We start from the raw sequence: 12,100 nt of genomic DNA on the forward strand, positions 1-12,100 counted from the left end.
GCAAGCTATCCAAACAGTTTAGGAAAGCAATATTCAAAACTTTCAATAACATCACCTGCCATCACACGGTTTACCTCCAAAGAGAGTTCTGTGCCCTCTGTACTGCCAGTCTGATTTTAACCTTTACTTTCTCCCAGTGCTGACATTGAGAAACCTCTGAGCTCCCTTACCCTGTTCAGGTTAGTTACCCTCTCTCTTCCTTTCCATTTTAGGAAGATGGACAGCAGGTGTTGAGTTCCCTGCTCCATGACCTCTGCTGACTCAGGCCACTTCTTTCTGTCCCTAGGGAGGATAAGAGAGGAGCAGTACAACACATGGGTAGCTCCTGGCATAGCTTTAGCTGAGGAGGAGAGGATGGTGTCTTTTCTGAAGGGACAAAGATTAAGGCTCTTCTTCCACAGTGTGGAACCCGGTGCAAATAGTTCTGGAGACCTGGCTTCCCATTGCCCTGCAGCCCTCCAACTGAGAGATCTGAGGCAAGTCCCTTCAATCTTAACCGGAAAAGGACATCATCATAGTTATCACAGTGCCCTTTGGACTTCGCAAGAGTTTTTGGAGGGTCAGAAGTAGGAGGCGGCCCGGGGGCACTGAGTTTTATTGAAGCTCTGGGTGTATTTAAGAGTGAAAAAAGGAAAAAGCACCAAAACAGGTTTCAGAAATTGTCATTTTTTAAAATGTGTTTAAATCCAAAATCACTTTCATCAGATGGAAAACACCATGCAACTTGTGCTCTATAAAAATATACTAATTCACAGTACAAGGAATGTGTCTTAAAAGACCTAAATTTAAGTTCTATAATAAAAACTTTTAATCATGTCGGTTTGTAACTATACATTCTCCTATTTAGAGTTACCATTGGAAGTTTGTAGGCGAAGCCCTCTTGACTCTCCTGAGAACAGGATTGGTCCTGTTTAAGAAAAGGCTCAGGATAATACAAATTAATGTTAGTGTACTTCCTAATCCTATGTTTAATCAATGGCACATCCTTGGTTTTGAATTATTTAAATGTATTATTATTTAACCATTTAAGTATTTGTCATTTCTGATTAAACTGTAGATGCCTCAGGAAAAAGACCTAAAATACAAGAAAAATCAGCAAATACAATTTCCTTTGACCTACGTGAGTCCTTCTGTGTCTCAAAAGCTTACAAACTGTTTGAAGAGGCACTGGAACATAGAACAACTCTGACTGCCCAGGACATCTGGCAACCATATGATATTCTTGAACTTCGACTAAAGAAAGAAAATATAAATTTGTGGAAGTAAAGCTCTGCTTTCTAAAATATTATAAATCAACTATACGCCAATAAAGTTAAAATTAAAAAAAAAAAAAAACCCTCTGCTTCAACTCACGTATTCTTGGTGACTAAAAAACTGAATTATCAAAACAAAAATCTCCCACCAGAAACCTAAATCATCTGGAAAGCATGAAAAATTCCGGCAAATTATGTTCAACAATTCACCATCACTAAAACTCGAGGCTCATTTTGTTTCATTTATTCTAAATCATTTACTCTTTTTACTGAAAAAAAGAGTCCAAGGCGCCCAGAACAGATGTGAGCAGCAACAGACCGAGTGTTGGGGGTTTTCACATTTGCAGGTGGCTGGCAGGAGAGAGAGAAATGTTACTTTAAAGGAAACTTAGAGGAGCCTGAGAAGCAGCTCCTCGTTAGTATAGTGGTTAGTATCCCCGCCTGTCACGCGGGAGACCGGGGTTCAATTCCCCGACGGGGAGGTTGGCAGTTTCTTTTTACTAGCTACCACTATTTCCGATATTTCAACTGCCCATAACAGCTAACAAATACAACATGCTGTTATTTCCTATAAGTGCGTCTTTTCAAAATTATAACTTTTAAGCTCACCGTGAAGTAAAAGCCAACACTGAGGGTAAACGCTTTATACTGTTTTCAGAAGGATTAAGTAGGCAAATGTTTGGACAACGCCCGCGGCCTGCTTCCAGCAGCAGGCTAACGCTGGCTGGCCAACGCCTGCGCAGTAGCGCCCCGCCAAATTCCAAATAGAGGTCACGAACTCAGCCTAGGGAAACCGGAGGGTGGAGAGAGAGGGCCGAGGCTCCGCCCCTAACCGGGAGGGTTGGAACGGAAACCGCTTACAGAAGAAGAGGAAGGACCGGTTTCCTTTGACCCCGGAGACTCCACTAAACGAGAAACTCCATTCTCCCGCGTCGGTTAATCCCATCCCAGCCTAGGTAGAGGGCTAGCTATGAGGAAAATCTTGCAGCTAAAGGAATCAGTCTCCGATGGAGAAGCAAGGAGAGAATGAAAGGAAAGGCGAGGCGCTCCCGGAAGAGACGCCATTTTACTGGAGTCCTAAGAAACTGCGCGAGCGGCAGCCCAGCAGGACCTCGTGGCGCAACGGTAGCGCGTCTGACTCCAGATCAGAAGGCTGCGTGTTCGAATCACGTCGGGGTCATGGCCTTTTGCTTTTAGGCATTCTGGTTCCTATGAACTAGATGTATTCAAGCTAGATGTGTTCCCGCCATTTTCTGGAACTGCCTTTGATTGCAGGATTAAATCTTCCTTCTTGAAATGTTATCCCAGTAATCCTTAGTCTGCAAAAAGATAAAGAGCACCTTAAAGGTGGTGGTTTTGGTCTTTTTTTTTTCCACTGTTGGGCCTTGTGAATTCTGTTGAACATTCATAATGCATAGAGATGTGGCTATTACTGTTGCGCATTAGTGAGCGTATTAGCTGATGGTGGTCCGTAACAGGGAACTACAATACATAAACCGTACAAGCTGTTTTTCCAAAAACAATTTTAGACCTGTCTGCCTTTGGAAAGCAAGTCTAACAAGCTACAATTTCTAACACTGTGTAATAGTTTACATCAACATGTGCTCACTGTACACTCTTACAGGGAAAACTGTGGCGCACGGAATAGTGACTAACCCAAGACCCTGAACCTGGTGACTGACTCCAGATCCCAATCTTCACTATCTTATATTAAAGGTTGAAACAAACTATTGAAAAAACTGCCTAGAAGCCGTTGGCCCTAAGTGATACCAATGCATCTTTTAACTTTTCACCAACTAATGCAAGTAGTAATAAATTAGGTGCCACTTTCAACTATTAATCTCATAGCAGGAACCAAAGCTTACTCATTCACCTTTGTAAGTTCCAGGACTCTTAGTACTGAATAGTACCTTAGAGGCATGTGTCAAATATTTGTTGTACAAAAAGTGAATGGCAAGACTATCAGAAATGATTAGTTTTGGGGTTTTTTTAATTGGGTATATTTCATGCAAGTCCCTGAGTTTTCTTGTTCAGTATTTTGAATATGGCAAATACTAATTTCTTACATTTCAGCCTATTCTAGCGTTGGACATCATGTTTTTGTGTGGTTCTTTGCATTCTTTTTTGGTTGGATTGAGATTAGATCATACATTTCAACAGATGTTTATGGACCACTGATGTTTATGGACCTCAGTGCGATGAACACTGAGGAAAAGGTTACACCCAGTAAAACTGTTTTTATTTTGGGCAGCAGAAAAAAAGATACCTTAAGTAACCAAACACCATAATATATTGGCGTGAGTGGCATGAACAGAGTGGTGGGAGGGTGCTAAAATACGGACATTAGGTAGTTCAGAAAGTCTTCATAAAGGAAGATCCTGAAAAATAATGAAAGCTTCTATGTGACTTTAAGGTATTTATTCATCCAGTGGACATATGTGAATGCCTTCTATGAGTCAAGCACTGTCACTTAATACCCCTGGGATCTGACGTCTTCCAACTATAAAAGTTGAGGTTTATATGTATTAGCTTCCTAGGGCTGCCACAGCAAAATACCGCAAACTGGGTAGCTTTTAAACAACAGAAATTTATTTTCTGACAGTTCTGAAGGCTAGAAGTCCAAGATCAAAGTGACAGCACAGCTGGTTTCTTCTGAAGCCTGTCCTTCGCTCATAGATGACCACTTTCTTGCAATGTCTTCAGATGGTCTTTCCTGTGTACGCATACATCCCTAGTATCTATGTGTCCAAGTTTCCTCTTTTAGGACACCAATCAGATCGAATTAAAGCCCATTCATGGCTTCATTTTAACTGAATCACCTCTTAAAAGGCCTTACCTGGGAAATACAGCGACATTTTGAAGTACCAAGGGATTAGGGCTTCAATATATGAATGAAACCAGGGAACACAATTCAGCCCATAACGGAGGTAATGGTCTTTTCCCCTCTGGCAAATTGCATATGCAGAATAACAAGACACTTAATCTTAGCTAGGACTAAGGATGGTATCTCATTTGTACAAAATCATACTCTTGTGAGGCAGACAGAGCAGTTTGTATTACCTTGTAAATCATTTTATTTGGCAGTCCCAGCAAACTAATACAACTTCTTTGGAGAACTACTATTAATAGTTATTCATTATTGCTGAAGAGGAAGAGAGAAGTAAAGCTGTAAAGGTAAACAGGAGTCAGATCACCCAGGACCTTTTGTGCCATACTAATTTAGATTTTATTCTGCAGGCAATGCAGAGCTATTATTTAAGAATGTGACAAGGTCAGCTATGGCTTTACACAGAACATGAAAAATGGCCTAGAACTGCTGTTGCTGGACCAGCATCCTAGAAACAAGTTAAAAATTAAAATTTCAGGCCCCTCTCCAGACTCACAGACTCAGAAAACTCTGTAGGTGGGCCTACCAATCATCAGGCCTTCCAGGTGATTCTGATGCAAGCTAACATATGAGAATCACGGGCCTAAAGAGCAAGGCTGAACTGGAGGCACCACTTACCTCACAGAGTTGTTAAGAGAGTCACATAAGATAAAATACACAGGGCTTCCTTAGTGGCTCAGTGGAAAGAATTTGCCCATCAATGCAGGAGATGTGGGTTTGATCCCTGATTCAGGAATATCCTACCTACCGAGGAGCAATTAAGCCTGTGGCCACAACTACTGAGCCTTTTTGCCCTAGAGCCAGGAAACCAGAATTACTGAGCCCACAAGCCACAGATGCTGATGACCACACACACTCTAGAACCCGTGCTCTGCAACAAAAGAAGCCACCACAATGAAAACCTGTGCACTCCAACTAGAGAGCAGCCCAAGCAACAACAAAAACCAGCACAGTCAACAACAAAAAAGTATTTTAAAAAATAAAATACATAAAAGTGTCTTCGATGTTGTAAATTTCATTAATATATATCGTTGTTTAGTTGCTAAGTCGTGTCCGACTCTTTGGCAACCCTTTCATTAATATTTATATCATTAGTAATAGTTCTATAACTCTAAAACGGTCACTTTACAGGTTTTAGCTTCTTTCCCAGGGCTGAATATTTGTACTCTTTCACAATGGCCCATTTTACTGACTTGATGTCACTGTGAAATAACCCAAAATCCAACACGTTATTTAAACTTCTACAATCATTATATAGGAATGAAATAAGGAAAAAGGATCTGGAATACACAAATTGATATTTGAATTCTCAAATTCCGACACTGAGTGGCTCTGTGATTTTGTTCTATTTCACTAACAACTTTCCAGTCTATCATGTATTCTTACAAATGGATTTATCCCCTAGTACGGACTGCTCTGAGCATTTGTTTCACCAATTTAATAAGATAGCTTTCACTTTTGAATTATTTTTAATCAGTTACTTAGGACTGATGTACTCTGGAGGAACTGATAAAATGGAGCCTTTGGAAATGAAAACTAAAAAACAGGTTGTGGATTCTGATAAGACAAGTGATTTCCCAATTTCTCATACAATTCAAAGTAGTTACACTTATAAATCATAAGTAGTTATGATTACAAAGTAGAAAAGTAGTTATTATGAAATCATATGTGTTCACTGTAGAAATAGAGAAAAACATAAGAAAAATCATCTGTTCCTATCTCCTAGAAGAAACTACTATGAACGTTCTGGTCTATACTCATTTAGTCCATTTAAATATAGACATATCCATACACATCTCAGTTCTTCATAAAACTGAGATCTTACTCCAATATGGGTCTCTTTTTCTTTTTGTATTTTATTTACAGCTGTGTTGTAAACATTCTCTCATATTCTTAGATAAATGTCATGCAGTATTTCATCATCTGCTCTGTTTGAGGTGACATCCTTAAATTCACAACCAAGTCCTATACAAAACAGGATAATGAAAAATAAAAAAGTCACCTGTATGTTAACAACATTAAGAACTCCAGAAAGGGAAATGAAATGTTTCCAATTGTTTTAGGGAAAAAAAAAATTGTAAGAGTTTTCTGACAAAGTAATTGCATTAAGTCTGTGGCTTCACATAGAAATATCTTTCCATTGTTTCCCAAAGCTTTGGGTATCAGAGCTATAACATTTAAAAAAACATTTTTTTTAAACCTACTGTTTTGACATAAAAGATAATTTAAAATTTTTTTACATTGGATGAATGTAACACAAAAAATCGAGTCTCTTTTTTAAATTCAGAAATTTCACAGGAGATGACTGAAAGCATCAAGTCCTTAAGGAGAGAAGGCGGAGACCCAGAGTACAACTGGTAGAATTCACTCTGATAGGACACCACTTCGATTTAAACAAGAAAGATGCAAGAGAAAATGTGTGCAGACTTGACCGTCTGAAGTTGAGGTATTCCCCACAGATGGTTTCTATGTTCTCAAGTATGAGGCAAGATCACCAGCTGAAAATGGGGACAGGTTGGAGGAAGGGATGTGAATAATTTGAGGAGAGAGGTGAAAGTATGAATGGTTAATCCAGAGAGTGTCAAATGCTCCTGTGAGGTCTGAGGTCATGAATTAAAACCAGCTGGTGTATGATTTTTTTTCCCAGCAATCTTGGGTGCAAGCAATGAGAGTTTGTTCCAACAAGGTTCCAAGCAAGGCTCCCAAGTTCCTCCAAGCAAGGAGACACTGGAGTTAAGAGTTGAAAATGTTTGCAGAAGAGTGATTTTAAGGATTGATGAGGGAATCTAAATCAGTTGAGTTGGATTAAATTATTAAATGATGGCAGAAGCAGGAAAAATAGACTTCTTTTTTTTAAGTATTGGGGTTAATGAATTGGAGGTCAGCGAGAATATGACAAATGACCTGAGTAAAAAAGGCTACTTATTGACTATTGGGATACTTGAAATTGAGATTTATAAGATAAGCGGTTATTGATGACAGGGATCAGAGTCGTACCACTAGAGGAGTAGAGGAACAAGTTGTTGGAAATGAAGAGGTCAAAGACCTAAGAGGCTCAGGGTTGGTGTTACATGGGTCATGTTGAATTCACACAGAATGCAGACCAAACCGAGAGCAAGGAGCAATGGTCTAATTTCTGAGGGAGAGTGGCCAAGGGGTTGATAAATTTTAGCTGTAAAGATGATAAACGGGTATTTGGCCAGATGATATGAACTTCAAATGTTTTTGAAGGAGGAAAGAGGAGAAATAGTTTGTAACAAGTAATTAGGAACAAAGGGGCCAAACTCTGTAGCCCAACCTCTTGGCCTTAAGGTACACAGAGTATGAGAAAAATAAATAAATAACCTGTTGATAGTACCCTACTTCAGAGCTCTACAGCAGAGTTAAAAGCAAAATTACCTTAGTCACTAAAAACAGTAGTGCTGGGGATATACCTGGATGCATCTAGGCTAATTCCAAGTCTGAATTTGATAACTCACAGCTTTGGGGATGAGTGGAAAGGCAGTCTCACAGTCTGACACCTTATGATATCAACATCTCCTCAGAAATGTAGAATCTGCAAGTAACCTCCTGTTGATAGTACCCAGTGATAAGAAAAGGCAAGATAATTAATGAAAGGGAATGAAAATTATGTTTCACTCAGAGAACATTGATTTCAGGCACCTAGAATGCAGTTCTTTCTGAATTATATCTTTAATGTTGGCCTATAGGGTATAGATGGAGAAGGAAATGGCAACCCACTCCAGTATTCTTGCCTGGAGAATTTCATGGCCAGAGGAGCCTGGTGGTCCACAGTCCATGGGGTTGCAAGGAGTCAAGACACGACTGAGTGACTAACACAACATAGGGTAAAGTACTGTGTCTATTTAAAAGAACTTTCAGGTTTGATGCACGAGACAGGGCGCTCAAGGCTGGTACACTGGGATGACCCTGGGGGATGGGATGGAGGTGGGAGGGGGGTTCTGGATGGAGAACACATGTGCATCTGTGGCTGATTCATGTCAATGTTTAGCAAAACCACTACACTATTGTAATTAACCTCCAATTAAAATAGAAAAATTAATTTAAAAAAAAAAGAACTTTCAGAAGACATACAGATGGCCAACATACACATGAAAAAGTGCTCAGTATCACTAATCACTGGGGCTTCTCAGGTGGCTCAGAGGTAAAGCATCCTCCTGCCAATGCAGGAGCCGAAAGAGATGCAGGTTCGGTCTCTGAGTCGGGAAGATACCCGGGACTCGGAAATGGCAACCCACTCCAGAAATCTTACCTGGAAAATTCCATGGACAGAGGAGACTGGTGGGCTACAGTCCATGGGGTCACAAAAGAGTCGGTTGCAACTAAGCACATACACATCACTAATCATTCAGTTTAGTTCAGTTCAGTCACTCAGTCCTGTCCGACTCTTTGCGACCCCATGAATCACAGCACGCCAGGCCTCCCTGTCCATCACCAACTCCTGGAGCTCACTCAAACTCATATTCATCAAGTCGGTGATGCCATCCAGCCATCTCATTCTCTGTCGTCCCCTTCTCCTCCTGCCCCCAATCCCTCCCAGCATCAGAGTCTTTTCCAGTGAGTCAACTCTTCACATGAGGTGGCCAAAGTATAGGAGTTTCAGCTTTAGCATCAGTCCTTCCAATGAACACCCAGGACTGATCTCCTTTATGATGGACTGGTTGGATCTTCCTTGCAGTCCAAGGGACTCTCAAGAGTCTTCTCCAACACCACAGTTCAAAAGCATCAATTCTTCGGCGATTAGCCTTCTTCACAATCCAACTCTCACATCCATACATGACCACGGGAAAAACCACGGCCTTGACTAGATGGACCTTTGTTGGCAAAGTAATGTCTCTACTTTTTAATATGCCATCTAGGTTGGTCATAACTTTCCTTCCAAGGATTAAGTGTCTTTTAATTTCATGGCTGCAATCAGCATCTGCAGTGATTTTGGAGCCCAAAAAAATAAAGTCTGACACTGTTTCTCCATCTATTTGCCATGAAGTGATGGGACCAGATGCCATGATCTTAGTTTTCTAAATGTTGAGCTTCAAGCCAACCTTTTCACTCTCCTCTTTCACTTTCATCAAGAGGGTTTTTAGTTCCTCTTCACTTTCTGCCATAAGGGTGGTGTCATCTGCATATCTGAGGTTATTGATATTTCTCCCGGCAATCTTGATTCCAGCTTGTGCTTCTTCCAGCCCAGCGTTCCTCATGATGTACTCTGCATATAAGTTAAATAAGCAGTGTGACAATATACAGCCTTGACGTACTCCTTTTCCTGTTTGGAACCAGTCTGTTGTTCCACGTCCAGTTCTAACTGTTGCTTCCTGACCTGCATACACTAATCATTAGAGAAATACAAATCAAAACCACAGTGAGATAACACCTCACACCTATCAAAATGGCTATTATCAAAAAGAAAAGTATTGGTGAGGACGTGATTAAAGGGAATCCTCGTGCACTACTGATAGGAATGTAAATAGATGCAGCCACCACAGAAACAGTATTCAGGTTCCACAAAAAATTAAAAATAGAATTACCATATGACCTAGCAATTCTACTACCTGAAAATAATGAAAAAAAAATGTACCCCTATGTTTATTGCAGCATCATTCACAACATTAAAGATACGTAAGTAAACCAAGTGTCCATCCAGAGATGACTGGATAAAGAAAATGTGATATAAATTGATAGATATAGATACACATTCACTCATACACACACACTCTCTCTCACAGGAATACTTAGCCATAAAAAAGAACGAAATCTTGCCATTAACAGCAACATGGACGGACCTGGGAGGTATTATGCTAAGTGAAATGTTAGACAAAAACCAATACCATTAATTTCACTTATGTGGAACCTGAAAAACAAAACAAAGGAATAAACAAAACAGAAACAGACTCTCAGATACAGAGAACTGGTGGTTGCCAGAGGGGAAGGCAATTAAGAGGTACAAACTTCCAACTATAAGATAAATCATGGGGGATGTAATGTGCACATAAGTTAATAGTAAAAAATATTTTACCAACTTTGTACAGTGATCATTTCATAATGTATAAAAATATAGAATCACTATGTTGTACATTTGAAATTAAGAATATTGTATAGTAATCAAAAAATTAAAATAAGACAACTTTCAGACTCAACAGGTGATTTCTTTTCTTTTTTGGCTTGTGGTAAAAGGTAAGATTAAACTGCCTGGAAATTTTCTAGTACAAAGGCCCTATGGAAAAAAATCAGGGACGGGGGAGCCTGGTGGGCTGCAGTCGGTGGGGTCGCTAAGAGTCAGACACGACTGAGCGACTTCACTTTCACTTCTCACTTTCACACATTGGAGAGGGAAATGTCAACCCACTCCGGTGTTCTTGCCTGGAGAGTCCCAGGGACGGGGGAGCCTGGTGGGCTTCCGTCTATGGTTCCACACAGAGTCGGACACAACTGAAGTGACTTAGCAGCAGCAGCAGCAGCATCCTGATAGCTCTCCCATATGGCTCTGTGATTCCATCATTGTATTTGCACACAATTTAGGTAGGTTTTTATTTTCATGTGTTAATGATGCCGCCTCCTCTGAGAAACCACATCAGGATCCACTAGCTACCAGAGTCTCGAGATCTTTCTACGCTCTACCCTCCTCAGATCAAATCTAGCCCTGGTAACTCTGACCCTTTCAGAGCAGCAAAACCTACCTTTTAAAAACTGTAAGTACAGTCAGGCCAAGAGCCAAACCTTTCAACTAGTAAGGTAAAGACTTAACAGGATAATTTGCTAATTTAAGTAGGGTAGAATAAACCCATTAATTGTGGCCTTGCGGAGATCATGCTCAGGACTTTTGCTCTGCAAATTTTAACGTTATGACTCTATGGAAAGAAATAACTGAACTGTGGGAGGGCACACCGCAGACTGTGGTCATCCCACATTCACTGACTACGTCTGCGGGGTTACCAGTCACTGCAAAATCATGGTCGTTTGCCTGTCAGCTCAGTGCACCCTCTGAAGATATAAAACACTTGTTTCTGTACTCAGCGAAGCTGGTGGTAGGGGTTGAGGTAACTTTTACACTGCGACCTAAAAATCTTCGAAACAACTTGCTAATTAAAATACAATTTTGAATTTCCATTCCTGATCTTAATATTGCTCAAATATATGTAAATTTTAAAATTTTTTATTAGTAAAATTGTAGGTTAGAAATAACGTCTCCATTGCAACAAAATAAAATGGCTTGATTCATAGGAAACATTTTTGATGAAGGTTCTTTAAATTTACAAGAACGTAACCATGCAGAAATCAGATAAACTTTCTTTTTAGAGGAGCTTATAGAGCATAGTCTGGAGGTCAGAATTTGGGAAATGATTAAGACAACCTAATTCTAAGGTCACCTTTCTTTTCTTGAAACATACATAAATTGGTAAGGTATATATGTATTTGTTATCAATGGTATTTGTTTTCAAGAAGACATTTTTATAATAACAAATTTCTGAGACTCCACCAGGTTTTAACTTGGATCCCAAATATGGCTCTGATTAGTGTTTCCAGCCTAATTATAAAATCACTAGGCTTCCCCTAAGATTAAAATCTAGAATGCATATATCTCAGTAAGTTTAAATTGCCTATTAAGGCATTTCTTAATTTCGCTGCATTATTAAGCATTTAGGTTTAAGTTATGGTTTAAGATACTCACGGGTGGAGGGATCCAACCCAGAGACGACTCTCAACACAAATGCAGTTGAGACCAAACAGCTAAATGAAATTCTTTAGGAATGCCCCAACCTTCTTTAGGGTAAGAGGCAAGTGCAGTATTTGGCAATACAATTTCGTCACAAATTCAACGGCTGGTTAAAGTGCCCTGTAGTCGAGGTCTGGTTTTTCCTAAATTTCACGAACAAAAGAAGCATTCGCAAGGAGACAGGGATTGAACTGCCCGCTCTCCCCGCTAGTAAATCAAATCGAGGAA

General features: G+C 40.0%; 2 non-coding genes across 2 annotated transcripts; both read left to right on the forward strand.

Annotated features, from left to right (window-relative positions):
- The first annotated feature begins 1,663 nt into the window (after window positions 1-1,663).
- Window positions 1,664-1,735, forward strand: TRNAD-GUC (transfer RNA aspartic acid (anticodon GUC)). Its single transcript has one exon. It is a non-coding gene; the product is annotated as a tRNA-Asp (tRNA).
- Window positions 1,736-2,361: 626 nt separating this feature from the next.
- Window positions 2,362-2,433, forward strand: TRNAW-CCA (transfer RNA tryptophan (anticodon CCA)). The gene has a single exon. It is a non-coding gene; the product is annotated as a tRNA-Trp (tRNA).
- Window positions 2,434-12,100: the final 9,667 nt, after the last annotated feature.

The sequence above is a fragment of the Moschus berezovskii genome, chromosome 6, assembly GCF_049115385.1.
Source record: "Moschus berezovskii isolate FMDL1 chromosome 6, NW_MosBer_1.0, whole genome shotgun sequence".
NCBI classification, from domain to species: Eukaryota; Metazoa; Chordata; class Mammalia; order Artiodactyla; family Moschidae; genus Moschus; species Moschus berezovskii.